This window comes from Triticum urartu, chromosome 5 (assembly GCF_003073215.2).
Source record: "Triticum urartu cultivar G1812 chromosome 5, Tu2.1, whole genome shotgun sequence".
NCBI classification, from domain to species: domain Eukaryota; kingdom Viridiplantae; phylum Streptophyta; class Magnoliopsida; order Poales; family Poaceae; genus Triticum; species Triticum urartu.
The window spans coordinates 118,938,866-118,953,852 of NC_053026.1; positions in this window are offsets into that span (position 1 = coordinate 118,938,866).

Here is a 14,987-nt window from a genome sequence, read left to right on the forward strand (position 1 = left end):
AGCAGCATCAACATCCTGTATCGTGACACCCTGGAGAAGCTAAACGTCAAGACAAAGCAGCTCACGCCGACTCGGACAGTGTTCCACGGCATCGTACCCGGCCTGTCCTGCGCCCCCATTGGCAAAATCAAGATTGATGTACTTTTTGGGGACAAGGAGCATTTCCGCCGGGAAGCGATCTGGTTTGAAGTGGTGGACCTGGAGAGCCCTTACCATGCATTGCTGGGTCGACCTGCCTTGGCCAAATTCATGGCAGTTCCCCACTATGCATACCTCAAGATGAAGATACCAAGCACCAAAGGCGTCATCACCGTAGCCGGTGATTACAAGAAGTCCTCTGGGTGTGCAGCGGCCAGCAGTCGGCTGGCCGAGTCCCTTGTGATTGCCGAAGAGAAGAAGATGCTAGACCGAGTCGTGGCCATAGCCGGCAAGCAGTCGGCCGTGTCCCCCGACCCCAAGGAGCATGATGCTCAAGGATCTTTCCAGCCGGCCAAGGAGACGAAGAAGATACCTCTTGACCCCGAGCATCCAGAGAGGTTTGCCGTCATCGGGGCAAACCTGAACAGCAAATAGGAAGGCGAGCTCGCCGATTTCCTCCGTGAGAATCGGGACATCTTTGCATGGTCCCCCAAGGACATGCCGGGTGTTCCGAGGAAATTCGCCGAGCACAAACTACACGTTCGAGAAGACGCAAAGCCAGTCAGACAACCCCTTCGCCGACTGTCGGAGGAGAAACGCAGGATTGTAGGGGAGGAGATAGCCCGGCTCTTGGCGGCCGGCTTCATCATGGAAGTTTTCTTTCCAGAGTGGCTCGCCAACCCGGTCCTTGTGCTAAAGAAGAACAACAAGTGACGCATGTGTATAGACTACACAAGTCTCAACAAGGCCTGCCCCAAAGATCCCTTTGCCCTGCCAAGGATAGACCAAGTGATAGACTCCACAGCCGGATGCGAGTTGTTGAGTTTTTTGGATGCTTACTCCGGATACCATCAGATAAAGCTGGATCCGGACGACCGCCTGAAGACCGCCTTCATCACGCCATTCGGAGCCTTCTGCTACCTGACTATGACATTCGGCTTGAGAAATGCCGGTGCCACCTTTCAGCGTTGCATGCAGAAGTGCCTCCTCAAGCAGCTCGGCAGGAATGCTCACGTTTACGTGGACGACATCGTGGTGAAGACGGAGAAACACGGCACCTTGCTGGGAGACCTCAAGGAAACGTTTGAGAACTTACGCCGGTTCCAAATCAAGCTTAACCCCGAGAAATGCATGTTCGGGGTGCCAGCCGGCCAGCTCCTAGGCTTCCTGGTGTCCGAACGCGGCATCGAATGCAACCCGGTGAAGATCAAGGCCATCGAGAGAATGGCGATCCCTACCAAGCTTCGAGACATTCAGAAGTTCATCGGGTGCTTGGCCTCCCTGAACCGCTTCATCAGCCGGCTCGGAGAGAAAGCTCTCCCCCTCTACCGCCTCATGAAGAAGAGCACTCACTTCGAGTGGAACGACCAGGCCGACCAAGCTTTTCACGAGCTAAAGAAGATGCTGGCCACGCCGCCTGTCCTCGCGGCGCCGACTGAGAAAGAGCCCATGCTCCTTTACATCGCCGCAACCAGCCGGGTGGTCAGCACCATCATCGTAGTCCAGCGCCCAGAAGAAGGCCGAGCCCAGCCGGTCCAGAGGCCGGTGTATTATTTGAGCGAGGTGATGTCCGCCTCAAAGCAGAACTACCCGCACTACCAAAAGATGTGTTACGGCGTGTACTTCACCGCCAAGAAGCTGAAGCCCTACTTTCAAGAGCATCCCATCACGGTCGTATGCACTGCCCCGCTAGCCGAGATCATAGGCAGCCGGGATGCATCCGGCCGGGTGGCAAAATGGGCCATCGAGCTGGCCCCCTACACGATCTTCTACCAACCCCGCACTGCCATCAAGTCCCAAGCACTGGCCGACTTCCTCGTCGACTGGGCCGAGACCCAGTACCTACCGCCGGCTCCCGACTCCACCCATTGGCGCATGCACTTCGACGGGTCCAAGATGCGCACCGGCTTGGGAGCCGGCGTCGTCCTTACCTCTCCCAAAGGCGACAAGCTCAGATACACGCTACAGATCCACTTTGCCGCCTCCAACAACGTGGCCGAGTACGAGGCGCTCATACACGGGCTCCGGCTTGCCAAAGAACTTGGCATTCGCCGGATCCTATGTTATGGCGACTCGGACTTGGTGGTCCAGCAATCATCCGGCGACTGGGATGCCAAGGAAGCGAATATGGCGAGCTACCGTTTCCTGGTCCAACAAACCAGCGGATACTTTGAAGGATGCGAGTTCCTCCACGTACCACGAGCCGACAACGAGCCAGCCGATGCCCTGGCTCGAATAGGCTCCACTCGGCAAGCAATTCCAACCGGCGTCGCTCTACAACGCCTCCTCAAGCCATCTCCGGAATCCGATTCCATCTTCGTGTCGCCTGACCCCGATGCGGCCGGGTCCGGCTCAAAGAATCAAGTAGCCGACCCCAAGACCCCCGTAGCCGGCCCGGCGACTTCGGCAGCCGGCTCGGGGACTGCCACGACCGGCTCGGGGACTGCGGTAGCCGGCTCGGGGACTGCACCAACACTACAGCCGGCGGCCGACTCCAGCACCTCACTGCCCAGCCCGCCCACCCTGGTGGCAGTAGCCACTTTGGCAGTAGAAGAAGTCGCGGCTCCATCATGGGCTCAGTCCATCCTCAACTTCCTAGTAAACCAAGACCTGCCGGCTGACGAAACAGAAGCAAGACAAGTCCAGCGTCGAGCCGGAGCATACACAATCGTCAACAGAGAACTACTCAAGCGCAGCGTCACTGGAATCCTCCAACGGTGCGTGGAGCAAGAGAAGGGCATTGCAATCCTCACAGACATTCACCAAGGAGAATGCGGCCACCATGCGGCCTCAAGATCACTTGTCGCCAAAGCCTTCCGCCATGGTTTCTTCTGGCCGACTGCTTTGGATGACGCCAAAGAATTAGTCAAACATTGCAAGGGATGCCAACTCTTCAGCTCCAAGCAACACGTGCCGGCTTCGGCACTCAAGACCATTCCCCTCACTTGGCCCTTTGCCGTTTGGGGACTGGACATGGTGGGCCCATTCAAGATGGCGTGCGGAGGCATGACGCATTTGCTCGTCGCCGTGGACAAATTCACCAAGTGGATTGAGGCAAAGCCGATCAAGAAGCTGAATGGGCCGACTGCCGTGACGTCCATCGCAGACATAACAACTCGGTACGGCGTGCCACACAGCATCATCACCGACAATGGCACGAATTTTGCCAAAGGAGCCTTGGCACGTTTCTGCGCAGCCCAAGGTATCCGGCTGGACTTAGCATCCGTCGCCCACCTGCAGTCAAACGGCCAGGTCAAGCGAGCCAACGGCCTCATCCTCTCCGGTATCAAGCCTCGACTGGTCGTACCTCTGGAGCGCTCAGCCGGCTGTTGGCTCGATGAGCTACCGGCTGTCCTCTGGAGTCTGCGCACTACACCAAACAAGTCAACCGGCTTCACCCCTTTCTTCCTTGTGTATGGTGCCGAGGCGGTCATCCCAACTGACATCGAGTTCGACTCGCCTCGGGTAACCATGTACACGGAAGCGGAGGCCAAGGAAGCACGAGAAGACGGCGTCGACCTGCTGGAAGAAAGCCGGCTGTTAGCCCTCAGCCGGTCTGCAATCTACCAGCAGGGTTTGCGCTGCTACCACGGCCGGAAGGTCAGGCCAAGATCTTTCCAAGAGGGCGATCTTGTGCTCCTGCTGATCCAGCGAACAGCCGGCCAGCACAAGCTCTCAGCCCCTTGGGAAGGCCCCTTCGTCATCAGCAGAGCCCTAGGCAACGACTCCTACTACCTGATCGACGCACAGAAGCCGAAGGCGCGCAAGAGAGACGACTCCGGCAAGGAGTCGGAACGACCATGGAACGCCAACCTCCTCCGAAGATTTTACAGTTGAAATGCAGTATGTACCGCGCTAACTTTTGTATTAAGTACAAGACAATAGGCTTCCCGAGGAGGGCTCGGGGAATGCCATCCCTTATTTATGAATGAACAGTATCATGCTTATGACCTTGTCGTGTCATTTACTTATTCCGTACGGCACCGAGTTCGACTAGTCGGCTCGGGGACTCACCGATTGGAGTTATGTTAGAAGTCCTACCCGCAGTCAGACAAGTAGTGTGCCTGCTCCCAAGCCTTCTCTTGCCAAAAGTCGCAGTTCGAAGAACCGGCTGTCCGGCTGGCAAGAGTTAAAGGCAGGAACGGGCACCCACACGAAAAATGGCTAGGGACTAACGGACTAATATAACAAAAGCCGGTTTTTCTCACACCGCCGAATAGCTACCAGAGTAGCCGGCCGGCCGGTTTCCATTCACTTCACTTCAATCCAAGAAAGCTCAAGTACTTGCCTCCCCAAAGAGGGAAGGCGGCAAAGGAAAAAGCCTAAGGATAAAAAGCATACGCGAATGGAAACCAAACATGCACATGATAATATTTACATAAAAAGACCTCCGAGAGGCCAGCATTCAACATAGTTTGGATACACCCCCAGTGGGTGGAACTGCGAAAACTTAACAAAGATTGTTCAAAGACAACAAGGCAGGAAAGATAAAGACGGCAGGTCAAGCTGGCGGAGCGGCCGACGAGCCAGACTGGTTGGCGGAGACGGTCGTGCCGGCTGAAGGAGCGGCCGGCTGACGAACTTCGGCTTGGTCGCCGCCTCCCGCAGAGGGCGCGCTTCCACGCGCCTCGTTGCTGGAGGCACGGTCGGCCTGAGGTCGGCTGGTTGTTCCACCAGCCGGCTCGACGTCTTCGCCGTCCTTGTCTTCGTCTTCTTCGCCCTCGTCGCTGGAGGCAATCTCCTCCGCCGAGTCCTCGCCCACCGCCGGGTTCAACCCGAACCACTCCTCCGGCTGAGCAACACCGTCATCATCGATTTCGGGTGCGAAAACGCTGATGTCGGTGCACTCGGCAATCGTCGAAGCTCGCTGGGCGATAGCCGGCCTCACCTCCTCCAGCTCCGCGTCGGCCTCCATCCGCCAAGTGCGCAGCTAGTCCAAGCTCAGCCCTGGGTACCAAGCCCGAACAAATTCCAACGCCCGCCTGGCTCCGAGGCGGGCCGCTGACGCTTTCCAAGCCTCGAAGCGACCAACTGCGACTTCCAGCCAGTCGGCAGTTCAGCTTGGGGTGCGGGGGATCGTCTCGCCGGGCCAGAGGGCGGCCAACACTTGCGCCCCGGCACGTTGGAGCTGGCGAAGCATCCGATGAGCCGGCTGCAACCGTGCCTGGACAGCCAGGAGCTGCTCCTCAAGGGTCCGGTTTGCATCCGGCGCAATGTCGGCCCCCGCTTGACGGTGTGCCTCGCGATGGGCCTCAATGCTTTGGGCGGCGAAGGCGGAGTAGCCCGGGAAGTAATCTGCAAGAAACAACAAGCAACAGCTCAAGATAAGTCAAAAAAACCCAGGCAGCAAGGGGCAGGAGAAGGGCTAAGAAGGCAACTTACCGTTGATCAAGTCCTCAATCCGGCCGAAGCCTTCGTCCAGGGCTCGCCGGGTCTCAGACCAGCTCGCCGCCTCGGTCTCATACTCCGCCTTCAAGGCGGCTTCGCTTTCCTGCGCCGCCTGCAGGGCCGCTTTGTGGCTCTCCTCTTGGTCGGCCAGCTTCTTGGCTAGGCGATCCCGTTCCTGGACCAAGGCGGCGCACTCGGCCTCCTTGGTATGAAGGGCGGCCTTCGCCTCGCCGAGCTCCTTCCTCAAGTCGGCGTTGGCCCCTGAAGACAAAGAAAAACCAATAAGAAAAGAGTCGTCAAGAAAGATCCGACCCGACTGCGCAGCAGTCGGCCCGAATCTCGGGGACTACACCCAGTGGGTGCGCTGACGCGCCCCCACAGGAAACAGACAAAATCAAGTACTTACTTCGGCTGTCGGCCAGGTCATCGGTCCGCCGGCTCAACTCCCGAGCCTGGGAGTCGAAGGCGGCAGCACGAAGGTTGTGGTATTCCTGAAAGTTTAGAAAAAAAAGCAAAGTAAGGTGGCCGTCGAGAAAGATCCGACCCGACTGCGCAGCAGTCGGCCTGAATCTCGGGGACTACACCCAGTGGGTGCGCTGACGCGCCCCCACGGAAGAAATTAAGAAAGCAAAGCAGCCAAGAACGAAGGACTCACCCGGATAGTGGCTCGCGTTGACAAGAACTCTTGGTTGAGCTGTTGCAGCAGGGCGGCCTGAGCTTGTAGCCGGCTCCGGACCCCTTGAGCCGCCGCATCCAGCTCGCCAGTCCCCCCGCTGGGAGTCCACTCGGACATGGCGGTGCTGGCCGCCTCCAGATCTTCCGCCGGCTGGCCTGCGCCCACAACTCGGCGCAACTCCGGTGAAGCGGCGCCTCCCCCTGCGCGCCGGCTCGCCGCCGGCTGCACCTCGAGGCCGGCTCTGTTCTCCGGCTCACCTCCGGCCGGCGCCTCTGGCGCCGCTGACGGTTGGCCGCCTTGGCCCGCTCCGGTTGGCGGCGCTCTCCCCGCAAAGGCCACGGGGTCCTCCCCCCTCTCCAATAGCAGCGGGTCTTGGACGATCTCCTCCACCAAGGGCAATGGGGTGTTGGGGGCTACAGCTCGGAGAGGAATGGCGAGCAGCGGAGGCTGGTTGCTCGAGCTTTCCGCCTCCGTTTCCACAGTAGCCGCCTCCGTCTGGGCCTTGGCCGCCGCGTCGGCCTGCTCCCTTGCCGCCTGGGCGGCCGCCTTCTCCGCCGCCTCGCGCTTCGCGGGCGTTCCGCTCTGTGGCCTCCCTGAGATCGGCGCGGGGGTCCACGCGGCGGGAGCTCGAAGACCCTCCAGCCGGCCCCACGACGGAGCCGCCCGGACCCCGCTCAAGGGAAAGCGGCGCCCTGTCCGGCAAGCGAGAAAAAGCTAAGAAGAATATTCGAGGAGAAAGAGAATGATGACAAGCATGCGGCAAGGCAATCGAAGACTTACGCTGAGACCGCCGTAGGCTGCTTCACCGCCTTGCAAAAGCGGGCCGCTTTCGCAGCCGCCTCGTCTCGCTTGGTCGCCGCGGCGGAGGCTTTGGACTTCTTCGGCCGACTGTCGAAGAGGCCTAAAGCGGCCCGGCGCTTCTGTGCGCCGCCGCCAGTAGTCGGCGCGGTAGACGAGCCCGCACCCTGATGGTCGGCCGCCGGCTGGCGACGCAGAGCGACTTCGGCTTCGAAATCATCCGGCCAGTTCTCGAAGCTCGCGGTGAACCTTGAGCCTCCGGGCTCGGCGTTGTCCCCCACCACGGCGTCTTCCATGGCGGCCGCCCCCAAGTCCGGATTGTCAACATCGTCCACCGTGCGGTCGGGGGCATACTGGCGTTCGATCCCCGCCACCCCGGCCGGCAACGCAAGAAGAGGGTTCTGCTCAAAAGAACCGACTGGTCAGAAGCCGGCCGTCATGAAGCCGGCCGATGACAAAAAGAAGATAGAGAGAGAAGCTTACCACGGGCGGAGGATTGGCGCGGGAATACGGCACCTTGCCGTATTGCCAGTCCCCGGCGAGCTTGCAGTTGGCGATGTAGTTAACCATGAGCGCCACCTCCGCGTGGGGCATTTCCCATGTGCTCAGACGGCTTGGGTCGAAGCGGCCGCTCATCTGACACATCATATGGGGCCAGCTTTGGAGAGGAAGGATCCGGCGCTCCACGAAGGCGGCCACCAAGTCGGCCCCGCGAAGCCTTCCGACTGAATCAACACCCGAAGCCGGGAGATGGCGGCGTTCCCGGCCGGAGACAATGACCGGGACCGGAAGCTCCACGAGGGCTGCCTCCCAGCCGGCGGGCCGGCTACGTAAGCCGGCAGGTTGATGTAGTCTCCTTGCTCGGCGACGTTCTTCACGTAGAAGTACAATTTTTGCCAAACCTTCACCGACTGGATGAGGGGGATGGGCGGGAACGGGTTGTTCTCCTCGCCCTCCTCATGGCGATGAAGGCCCCGCAGGGGGCGGGCACGCCGGCGACGACTGTGCCGAGCTTGCTCTGGAAGAACTCCCCCCAGAGCTCCAGCGTGGGGAACAGCCCCAAGAAGCCCTCGCAGAGGGAGACGAAGGCCGATAGCAGCATCACCGCATTAGGCGTGAGGTGATGTGGCTGGAGGTTGTAGAAGTCGAGGAAGGAGCGCAAAAATCCGCTCGCCGGAAGGCCGAAGCCGCACAGGCAGTGCGAGCGGAAGACGACCCGCTCGCCCTCCTCCGGCGCCGGCGAGACCTCCGTCGCTGGCGCCAGGCGGACTTGCACGCGGTCGGCGCCGGGCAGGCGCTGGGTCTGGCGAAGGAACTCCACATGGTCTTCATGGACGTTGGAGCCGTCCCACGAGCTTGACAACGCCATGGGAGCGAGGCGGTGTAGAGACGCGACGGCGTTGAGACGGGAAGCTGCGACGGCAGCGAGAGGAAGAAGACGAGGGTTAGGAGGGGCGGAGCGGGAGGAAGCGTGCGAACCTCTGTCGCTCTCCCTCCTCCCCCTACTTATAGGCCCACGTGGCGGAGCCAAGGAGGCGCGGCGTGGGGAAGCGTGGGGATCGATCGTGCCCACTCCCCACGTCCCGCGATTATCGAGCCTTAACGGCGAAACAAAACTGCCTCGAGAAGGCGAGCGGCCCCTGTGGGCCACGGAAGATCCGCGCCCGGACCAAGGCTCGCGAGTGGCGGGCCCGGGCCTGCGGCGGCGTCCCGTCGCGCGCGTGCGCTCGCAGGATCTCGCCGCCACGTGGCCGCGGGAGGGCCCCCCCCTCCTCTCGCCTACAAGACGTGGGGCTCTGTGAAGTCAGCGTACACCCGCTAAGCCGGCTCTTCAGGATGGGAAGCTAACCAAGCTTCTCGTCCCCCTGCTCACCTCGGAGCTCGATCTGCTCCGGGGACTACTGTCGGAGTAAATAGCCATGGTAGCCTAGTCGGCTTCCCCTGGCCCTTCTGAAAAAGTTACGAGCCCGCCCGGCTCTCAAGAATCCAAGACATGGGGCCGCCTTCCCCTAGCTGGCTGCAACCCAGGCCGGCTTTCGGAAGGTGGTCCGACTTTAGCCCTCATGAGAAGGCCGACTCCAAGAAGCCGGCCATGAGAAGGCCGACTCCAAGAAGCCGGCTCCCCATAAAGCGGTCCAGACCGTACCCACAAAAGTTTGCACCCACCTAACGGCGGTGCGACGGGGCGTGGCTACAGAAGAGCCTGCCACCCCCGAATCCCAGAGCACGCCTGGCACAGTGTGCCGTACGGGGTAGGCATGACCCGTCCGGCGTAGCACTGTTGCCATGTTGACCCTGGCATCACCCACGACGGGCCGCCAGCGTGCCCTTTGAGCAGAGAGACGCCCGAAGGCGGCCACGCCTCCAACCAGTCGGCCCAAGACAGAGCCGGCTCCCCGCAGCCGGCTTGCCGCCTCCCTCGAAGAAGACGCCCCATTAAGGAGACAAGACGCGGTAAGGCTACAGCGATCGCCTGACAGGCGGCAGTACTGTAGCCACGCTTACCACAATGAAGCTCACGTCAACAAGATGAAGCCACAGTAACCAGCCGCCGACCAGGCCCTGGACAGTGGGGCCTGCCTGTCGACCAAGGGGCCGGCAGCCGGCGAGACCCACCAGCCGGCGGGCCCCAGTAGCCGGCGCAGAAGCCGACGAGCGCAGTCACAGACGGCTGGGACCCGCGCCCAGTCGGATTACCATTGTACCCCCGGGGGGTAGGCCTATATAAACCCCCCGGAGCACCCATGCAAAGGGTTCGACCCCCCGCTAGTTCTAGACACCACACAGGGAGTAGAAGTAGGCTAGCCGTGCCCTTCTTCCTCCTCCCCCCAAACAGCTCAAGGAGCGTTGTGTAGCTACTTAATTCATCTAGTGAGCATGCGGAGACCCCGCAGAGCAGCAGTAGGGGTGTTATCTCCACAGAGAGCCCCGAAGCTGGGTAAGATCCGCCGGCGTGCATGTCTTCGCCTTATCCCGCTTCCAGGCACCGGCGATGTCTTACTGGTTCCTACAATGATAAGCCACCCGTTGGCATATGTCGCACGTACCACCCGACATCACCCCACTTATATTGGATGTACAACCAGTGACACAAAACGTAGGACCGACTCCAGCAGACTGTACCCATACTTCACTGGCCACACCACTAGCCGCACCACACAGGACCTGCACTCCAGCAAAAGGTATGCCGATTTCAATTGCCATAGCACCAGCCGTACCACATAAAAATCCCACTCCAGCAAAAAGTATAGCAAGTCCACCAGCCGAAGACCTATCCCAACTGCAGAGACAGCCAATTCCTGCAGATTGGAACCCCATTCGAGTTATTCCCAGTTTAAAAGACGATGCTTTCAATGTTGTTAGGGACTATGTGCATATATTCCCATCATGGGAAGATTATAGTGAAGAGAAACACCATTTTACATCTTTTTGTCCCACTTACATGTAAGTGCTATTATTCATGGTGATTATTTTCCTATTTTCTGCTGATTGAACACATCAATGATTTACATTACATTGTTGTAAGTAGGTGAGGGTCAATCTGGATAGTCATGACGAGCAAAGCTTGCCTGCGCTTTTTAAGGAAGCATTTCTGCAGTATTGGTGTTACCTGAGGAAATCACACTTTGATGGCAAGTCTATAAACGAATTTCTGGTGAAGTCTCCTGTGCTAAATTTAAAAGACATTGAATGGAAAAACCTTGTTATGCACTGGTCTCGTTCCGAGGATGAGGTATTGTCTATGATATCACATGACAATTTGAACTTCTACTTTTCCGCATCTGCCTTACGGATCTTTTTTGCAGGAAATCTACTCGAAAAAGAATTCTGGTTTGAAAAGAACAACAGGATATCGCAAATATGCTGCCCGCTGGTTTGCTCTTGTTAGTACCTGTTGTCCTGTATCACTGTACTTGCATACATATCTGGTTCATTATGTGACAGCAGTATGCATGATAGCTTTATTATCAATTGTTCGCTCCAAATTATAGGATCTGTATGAATGGTTACATTAGTGTAGAATATATCCAATGCCAATGAAATTTTTTAGCTCTACATATTTCTTGTAAGTACCTGTTGTCCTTTATCAGTGTACTTATATTGACAGGTAGTTGTTCATGTACCATCACTCTACAGCTTATTTTCCTTTACCCTCCATTTTTTACACATAAGATCTATATTTACTCTTACTATAAGGTTGGATAACACCGATGGTACTGAAGAAGTTTAGCTCTGCATTGCTCTTGGCTATACCTTTTGTCTGTATCGCTGTACTTACATTTATAGCTACTTGGTTATGTAGCATCACTCTTCATCTTATCTTAAATATTCTCCATTTTTTCTTATATTGTCACATCTATATTTACTCTTAACAAAATGTAGAATAAAGGCAATGCTTATGAAGAAGATTCTGTGGTAAACTTCTTGAATTGCCCCCCATCAGCATGGACAAGGGCTTTATAGAGCCTGCCTTCACCAATAATGTAAGTTTGTCCTTCTCAAGCCTACAAACTTTGTTGTGTATATTTGGTTAGGCATGACTGCAACAGCTGTTTATTTTGGTGTTTGCATCAAATTGCATGTTTAAAGTTTATTATGTACTCCAGTTCATAAACAAAAGTTTGTCCTTCTCAATTTAAGTTTTCAGTTGTACAACCAAGTTCCTTCTTCATACCATGTAAATTAAACTATACAGAGCAAGTGATCTTATTTTGCCAATCTGAAATGGGATAAATTGACAGCACACTAACCATTGATATTTATGAGTTCTTGAGCTATAATCCAGTGGTATCGTGAAGCTGCCAACTCCTTCACAATGTCATTTCCTGCCATGTCTTGACCTGAACAATACCATATTGTGTTAATGCTATTTTAAACTATGTCACTTTATTCGTCAGTAAGAAATGTGATGAATTGTCAGCACTGATACTTATATGTGCAAAACCTGGCATATGTCTGATTGTTTATCTTTCAGAGTGAGGAGGATATAAGTGTCAAATAAGTGCAGTCTCACCAGCTTGCTCAGCTGCTTGCACTGCAGTTTCCGAGCAAGGCTAACCTTTCTTGAACTCTATTAAAGTGCTGTCAGTTTTGTATATTATTTTGTCGGCGTGTTTAGTTGCACTGGTGGCAATCTTTGATGCCCAGTGTATGTAATCTGTTGTCTGCTTGTGCTTTATTATCATAGTGGCGAACTTTGATGCCCAGTGGATGTAATATGTCGTAATTTCTTTATTGTATAGTCTAGGGTTTTTTTCTTATTCACGATGCTACAGTTATTTTACTGTATATATATCCTGTCTTCGCAGTAAAATGGCCTAACCGTAAAATTACGGTACATACTCGGGTCGTCATGCAAATCACCATGTATGATCCGCATCATGGGCCCCGTCATCTTGATCCGTTAACAGGCCTAAATGTAAACTGGCCCACTAGTAGATTCGGGCCTTTAATAGGCCGAGTAAACCGCCGGCCCTATTTTCCCAAGAAAACTCAATGGGCCTTTAGGAGGCTGAAAGGTAGGTTGGACCTGAAACGTGTCGAACAGCTCACGGGCCGGCAGCAGGCTGAAATAGACCCCGGCCCATGAATGTGTCAATCAAATCATGGGCTTATAACAGGCCAAAATTGTCTCGGTCCTTGTTTGGCCTAATCAGATTATCGTCTACGAGCAGCCCGGATGCAAACCGGGCCGTAGTTAGGCCCAACTATATGACGGGCTTTTAACATGCCGAAATTAATATGGGGCCGAAATGTTAAACGGGCCCTTAACAGGCCGAAACTAATATCAGGCCAAATTACTAAATGGGCCTTTAGCAAGTGGGCCTAAAAGCATAGCGTCCAATTGATGGGCCGAATCTGATATGGGCCATAATTTAGCCCAAAGCCTCTTAAAGGGCCGAACCTGATCTGGGCCGTAATTTGGCCCAGAACATGGTAGTCTTTTAACGGGTCGGATCCCATATGGGCCATTATTAGGCCCGGAACGTGGCAGGCCATTAATGGACTGGATCAAATATGGGCCGACATTTGGCCCAAAACATGGCAGCCAGTTAATGGGCCGGCCTACTAGGGTCCTCAAAATCTTGTGGGCCTACAGCTGGGTCAGCCCATTAATGTCGGCGAAATCTCATGGGCCTTTAGCTAGGCCGACCCATTATTGTCCACAAAAATCTTGTGGGCCTTCACCTGGACCGGCCCATTGTGGCCCGCAAAAATCTTGTGGGCCTTTACCTGGGTCGGCCCATTATGGCCCACAAAATCTTGTGTGCCTTTAGCTGGGCCGGCCCATTATGGTCCGCAAAATTTTGTGGGCCTTTAGTTGGGCTGGCCCATTTAAACTTTATGGGCCACTTTTGGGCCGGTCCATGTGTTAACATATCGTAGGCGCATCTCGCCCATTGGATGAGTGACACCTGTGCCAACACGGAGCCGGCACGTGTTTCCTACAGCCAATGATGATTTTACACGTGGAAAATCCCCATTGGTCCGGGTTGTTAACGGGTTATCGGATCCAAAACCGGACCCGATAGCTTAACGGCGTTCCGCTACGGTGGATGCCACGTGTTGGTCACCCTTGATGAAAGCACTTCTGTGACGCGTGATTTATCGTCATCGAAGTGGACACTTCTGTGATGATAATTTTGGTAATGTCACGGAACACTTCTACGACAGCACAGGTATGACTATCTTGATTCTATCATAAATTTGTCATGGATGTACATGCATGACAGAAAACATGACCTACTATGACAAACACGTATCATCATGGAAGTGTATTTTTTTGTAGTGCTAGCCACGGGTGAGAATGTGCTAACACGAGTCGTGGAGGAGAAAAACAAGCTCCGGGATTCCAATACCCAACTCGGCGAGGAACTGAAAGATGTACGGGCCCAGCTGGCTGACTCTGTGAAGGAAAATAGGAGGCTTCGAGGCGACATATTTAGTATGTCATCAAACTTACCTCCGTGTAATTTGGAAATGAAAGGGACTAACAGATTTATGCCTGTAGGTATGCTGACTGGCCGTCCCGAACAGGAGGTGTCCAGATTCTCGGGCGATCTGCTAGAAGAGCTGTCGCAAGTGCACGAGCAAGCTCGGCAGGCGATGCAAAGTGTTGCCAAGGCTTTATGGCCATGCGCCTCCCCTCCAGGAAGAATGGAGGAGCTTGTACAGCTATTCAGGGGAGCGTGACAGTGTTTTCAGTTAGGGAAGATATCGGCCTGTCGGGAAAGTGCACGAGAAGCCTGGGCCATGGTGAAAACACAGTATACCAAGCTTGATCCGAATCATATGGCTCTGGTCGGACCTCTAGGGTCAGATGGAAAAGAAATTCCCGTTAGTTTGGTATATGACCAAGTCGAAGTAGCCGCCCGATTTTCCCAACAGGATTGCAAGTTAGACAGCCTATTAGACGGTATAGAGGAGGAAGTTTTTGAGTCTAATTGGCTATGTACTTTCCTTGACATATTTGCCCCTGGCCGGATTTGTGAAACGATTTTCATGGCAGACCTTTTCGCTTTGACCTCTGGACCCGAAGGTGCGGAGTGTTTCCGAATACCTAAGCGGTAAAAAATAGACCGGGATATGCGTGGAAACTAGGCGTATGGGTCATAGTTGCTTGAACAGACAAGTTGTATCCAACTAGCTATGTTATATTACATTGTGATTGTAAGAAACATCTTCCAGAGAGAATAGTTCTGTTAAGGGTTCCTTTCCCTGGGTAGTCATGCGTTAATGTGCATGTTCGAACTGTGCTTTGCTGAAATCGTAGTGTTCATAACACCTGGGGTGCTCACCATGGGGTGAATGAAAAAAACATCTTTAGTCCGTCGGCCGAATATTCCCTTAAGAACACTAGCTTTCGGCTTCACCCAGTCTGAGGTACACATCTGGATGACCTGGCAGTAACAATCACAGAGGTGCTCCCTTTATGCCCTAGCCGAACTAATGGGAACGTAGGGCATAAGCACAGGAGCCAGGCAAC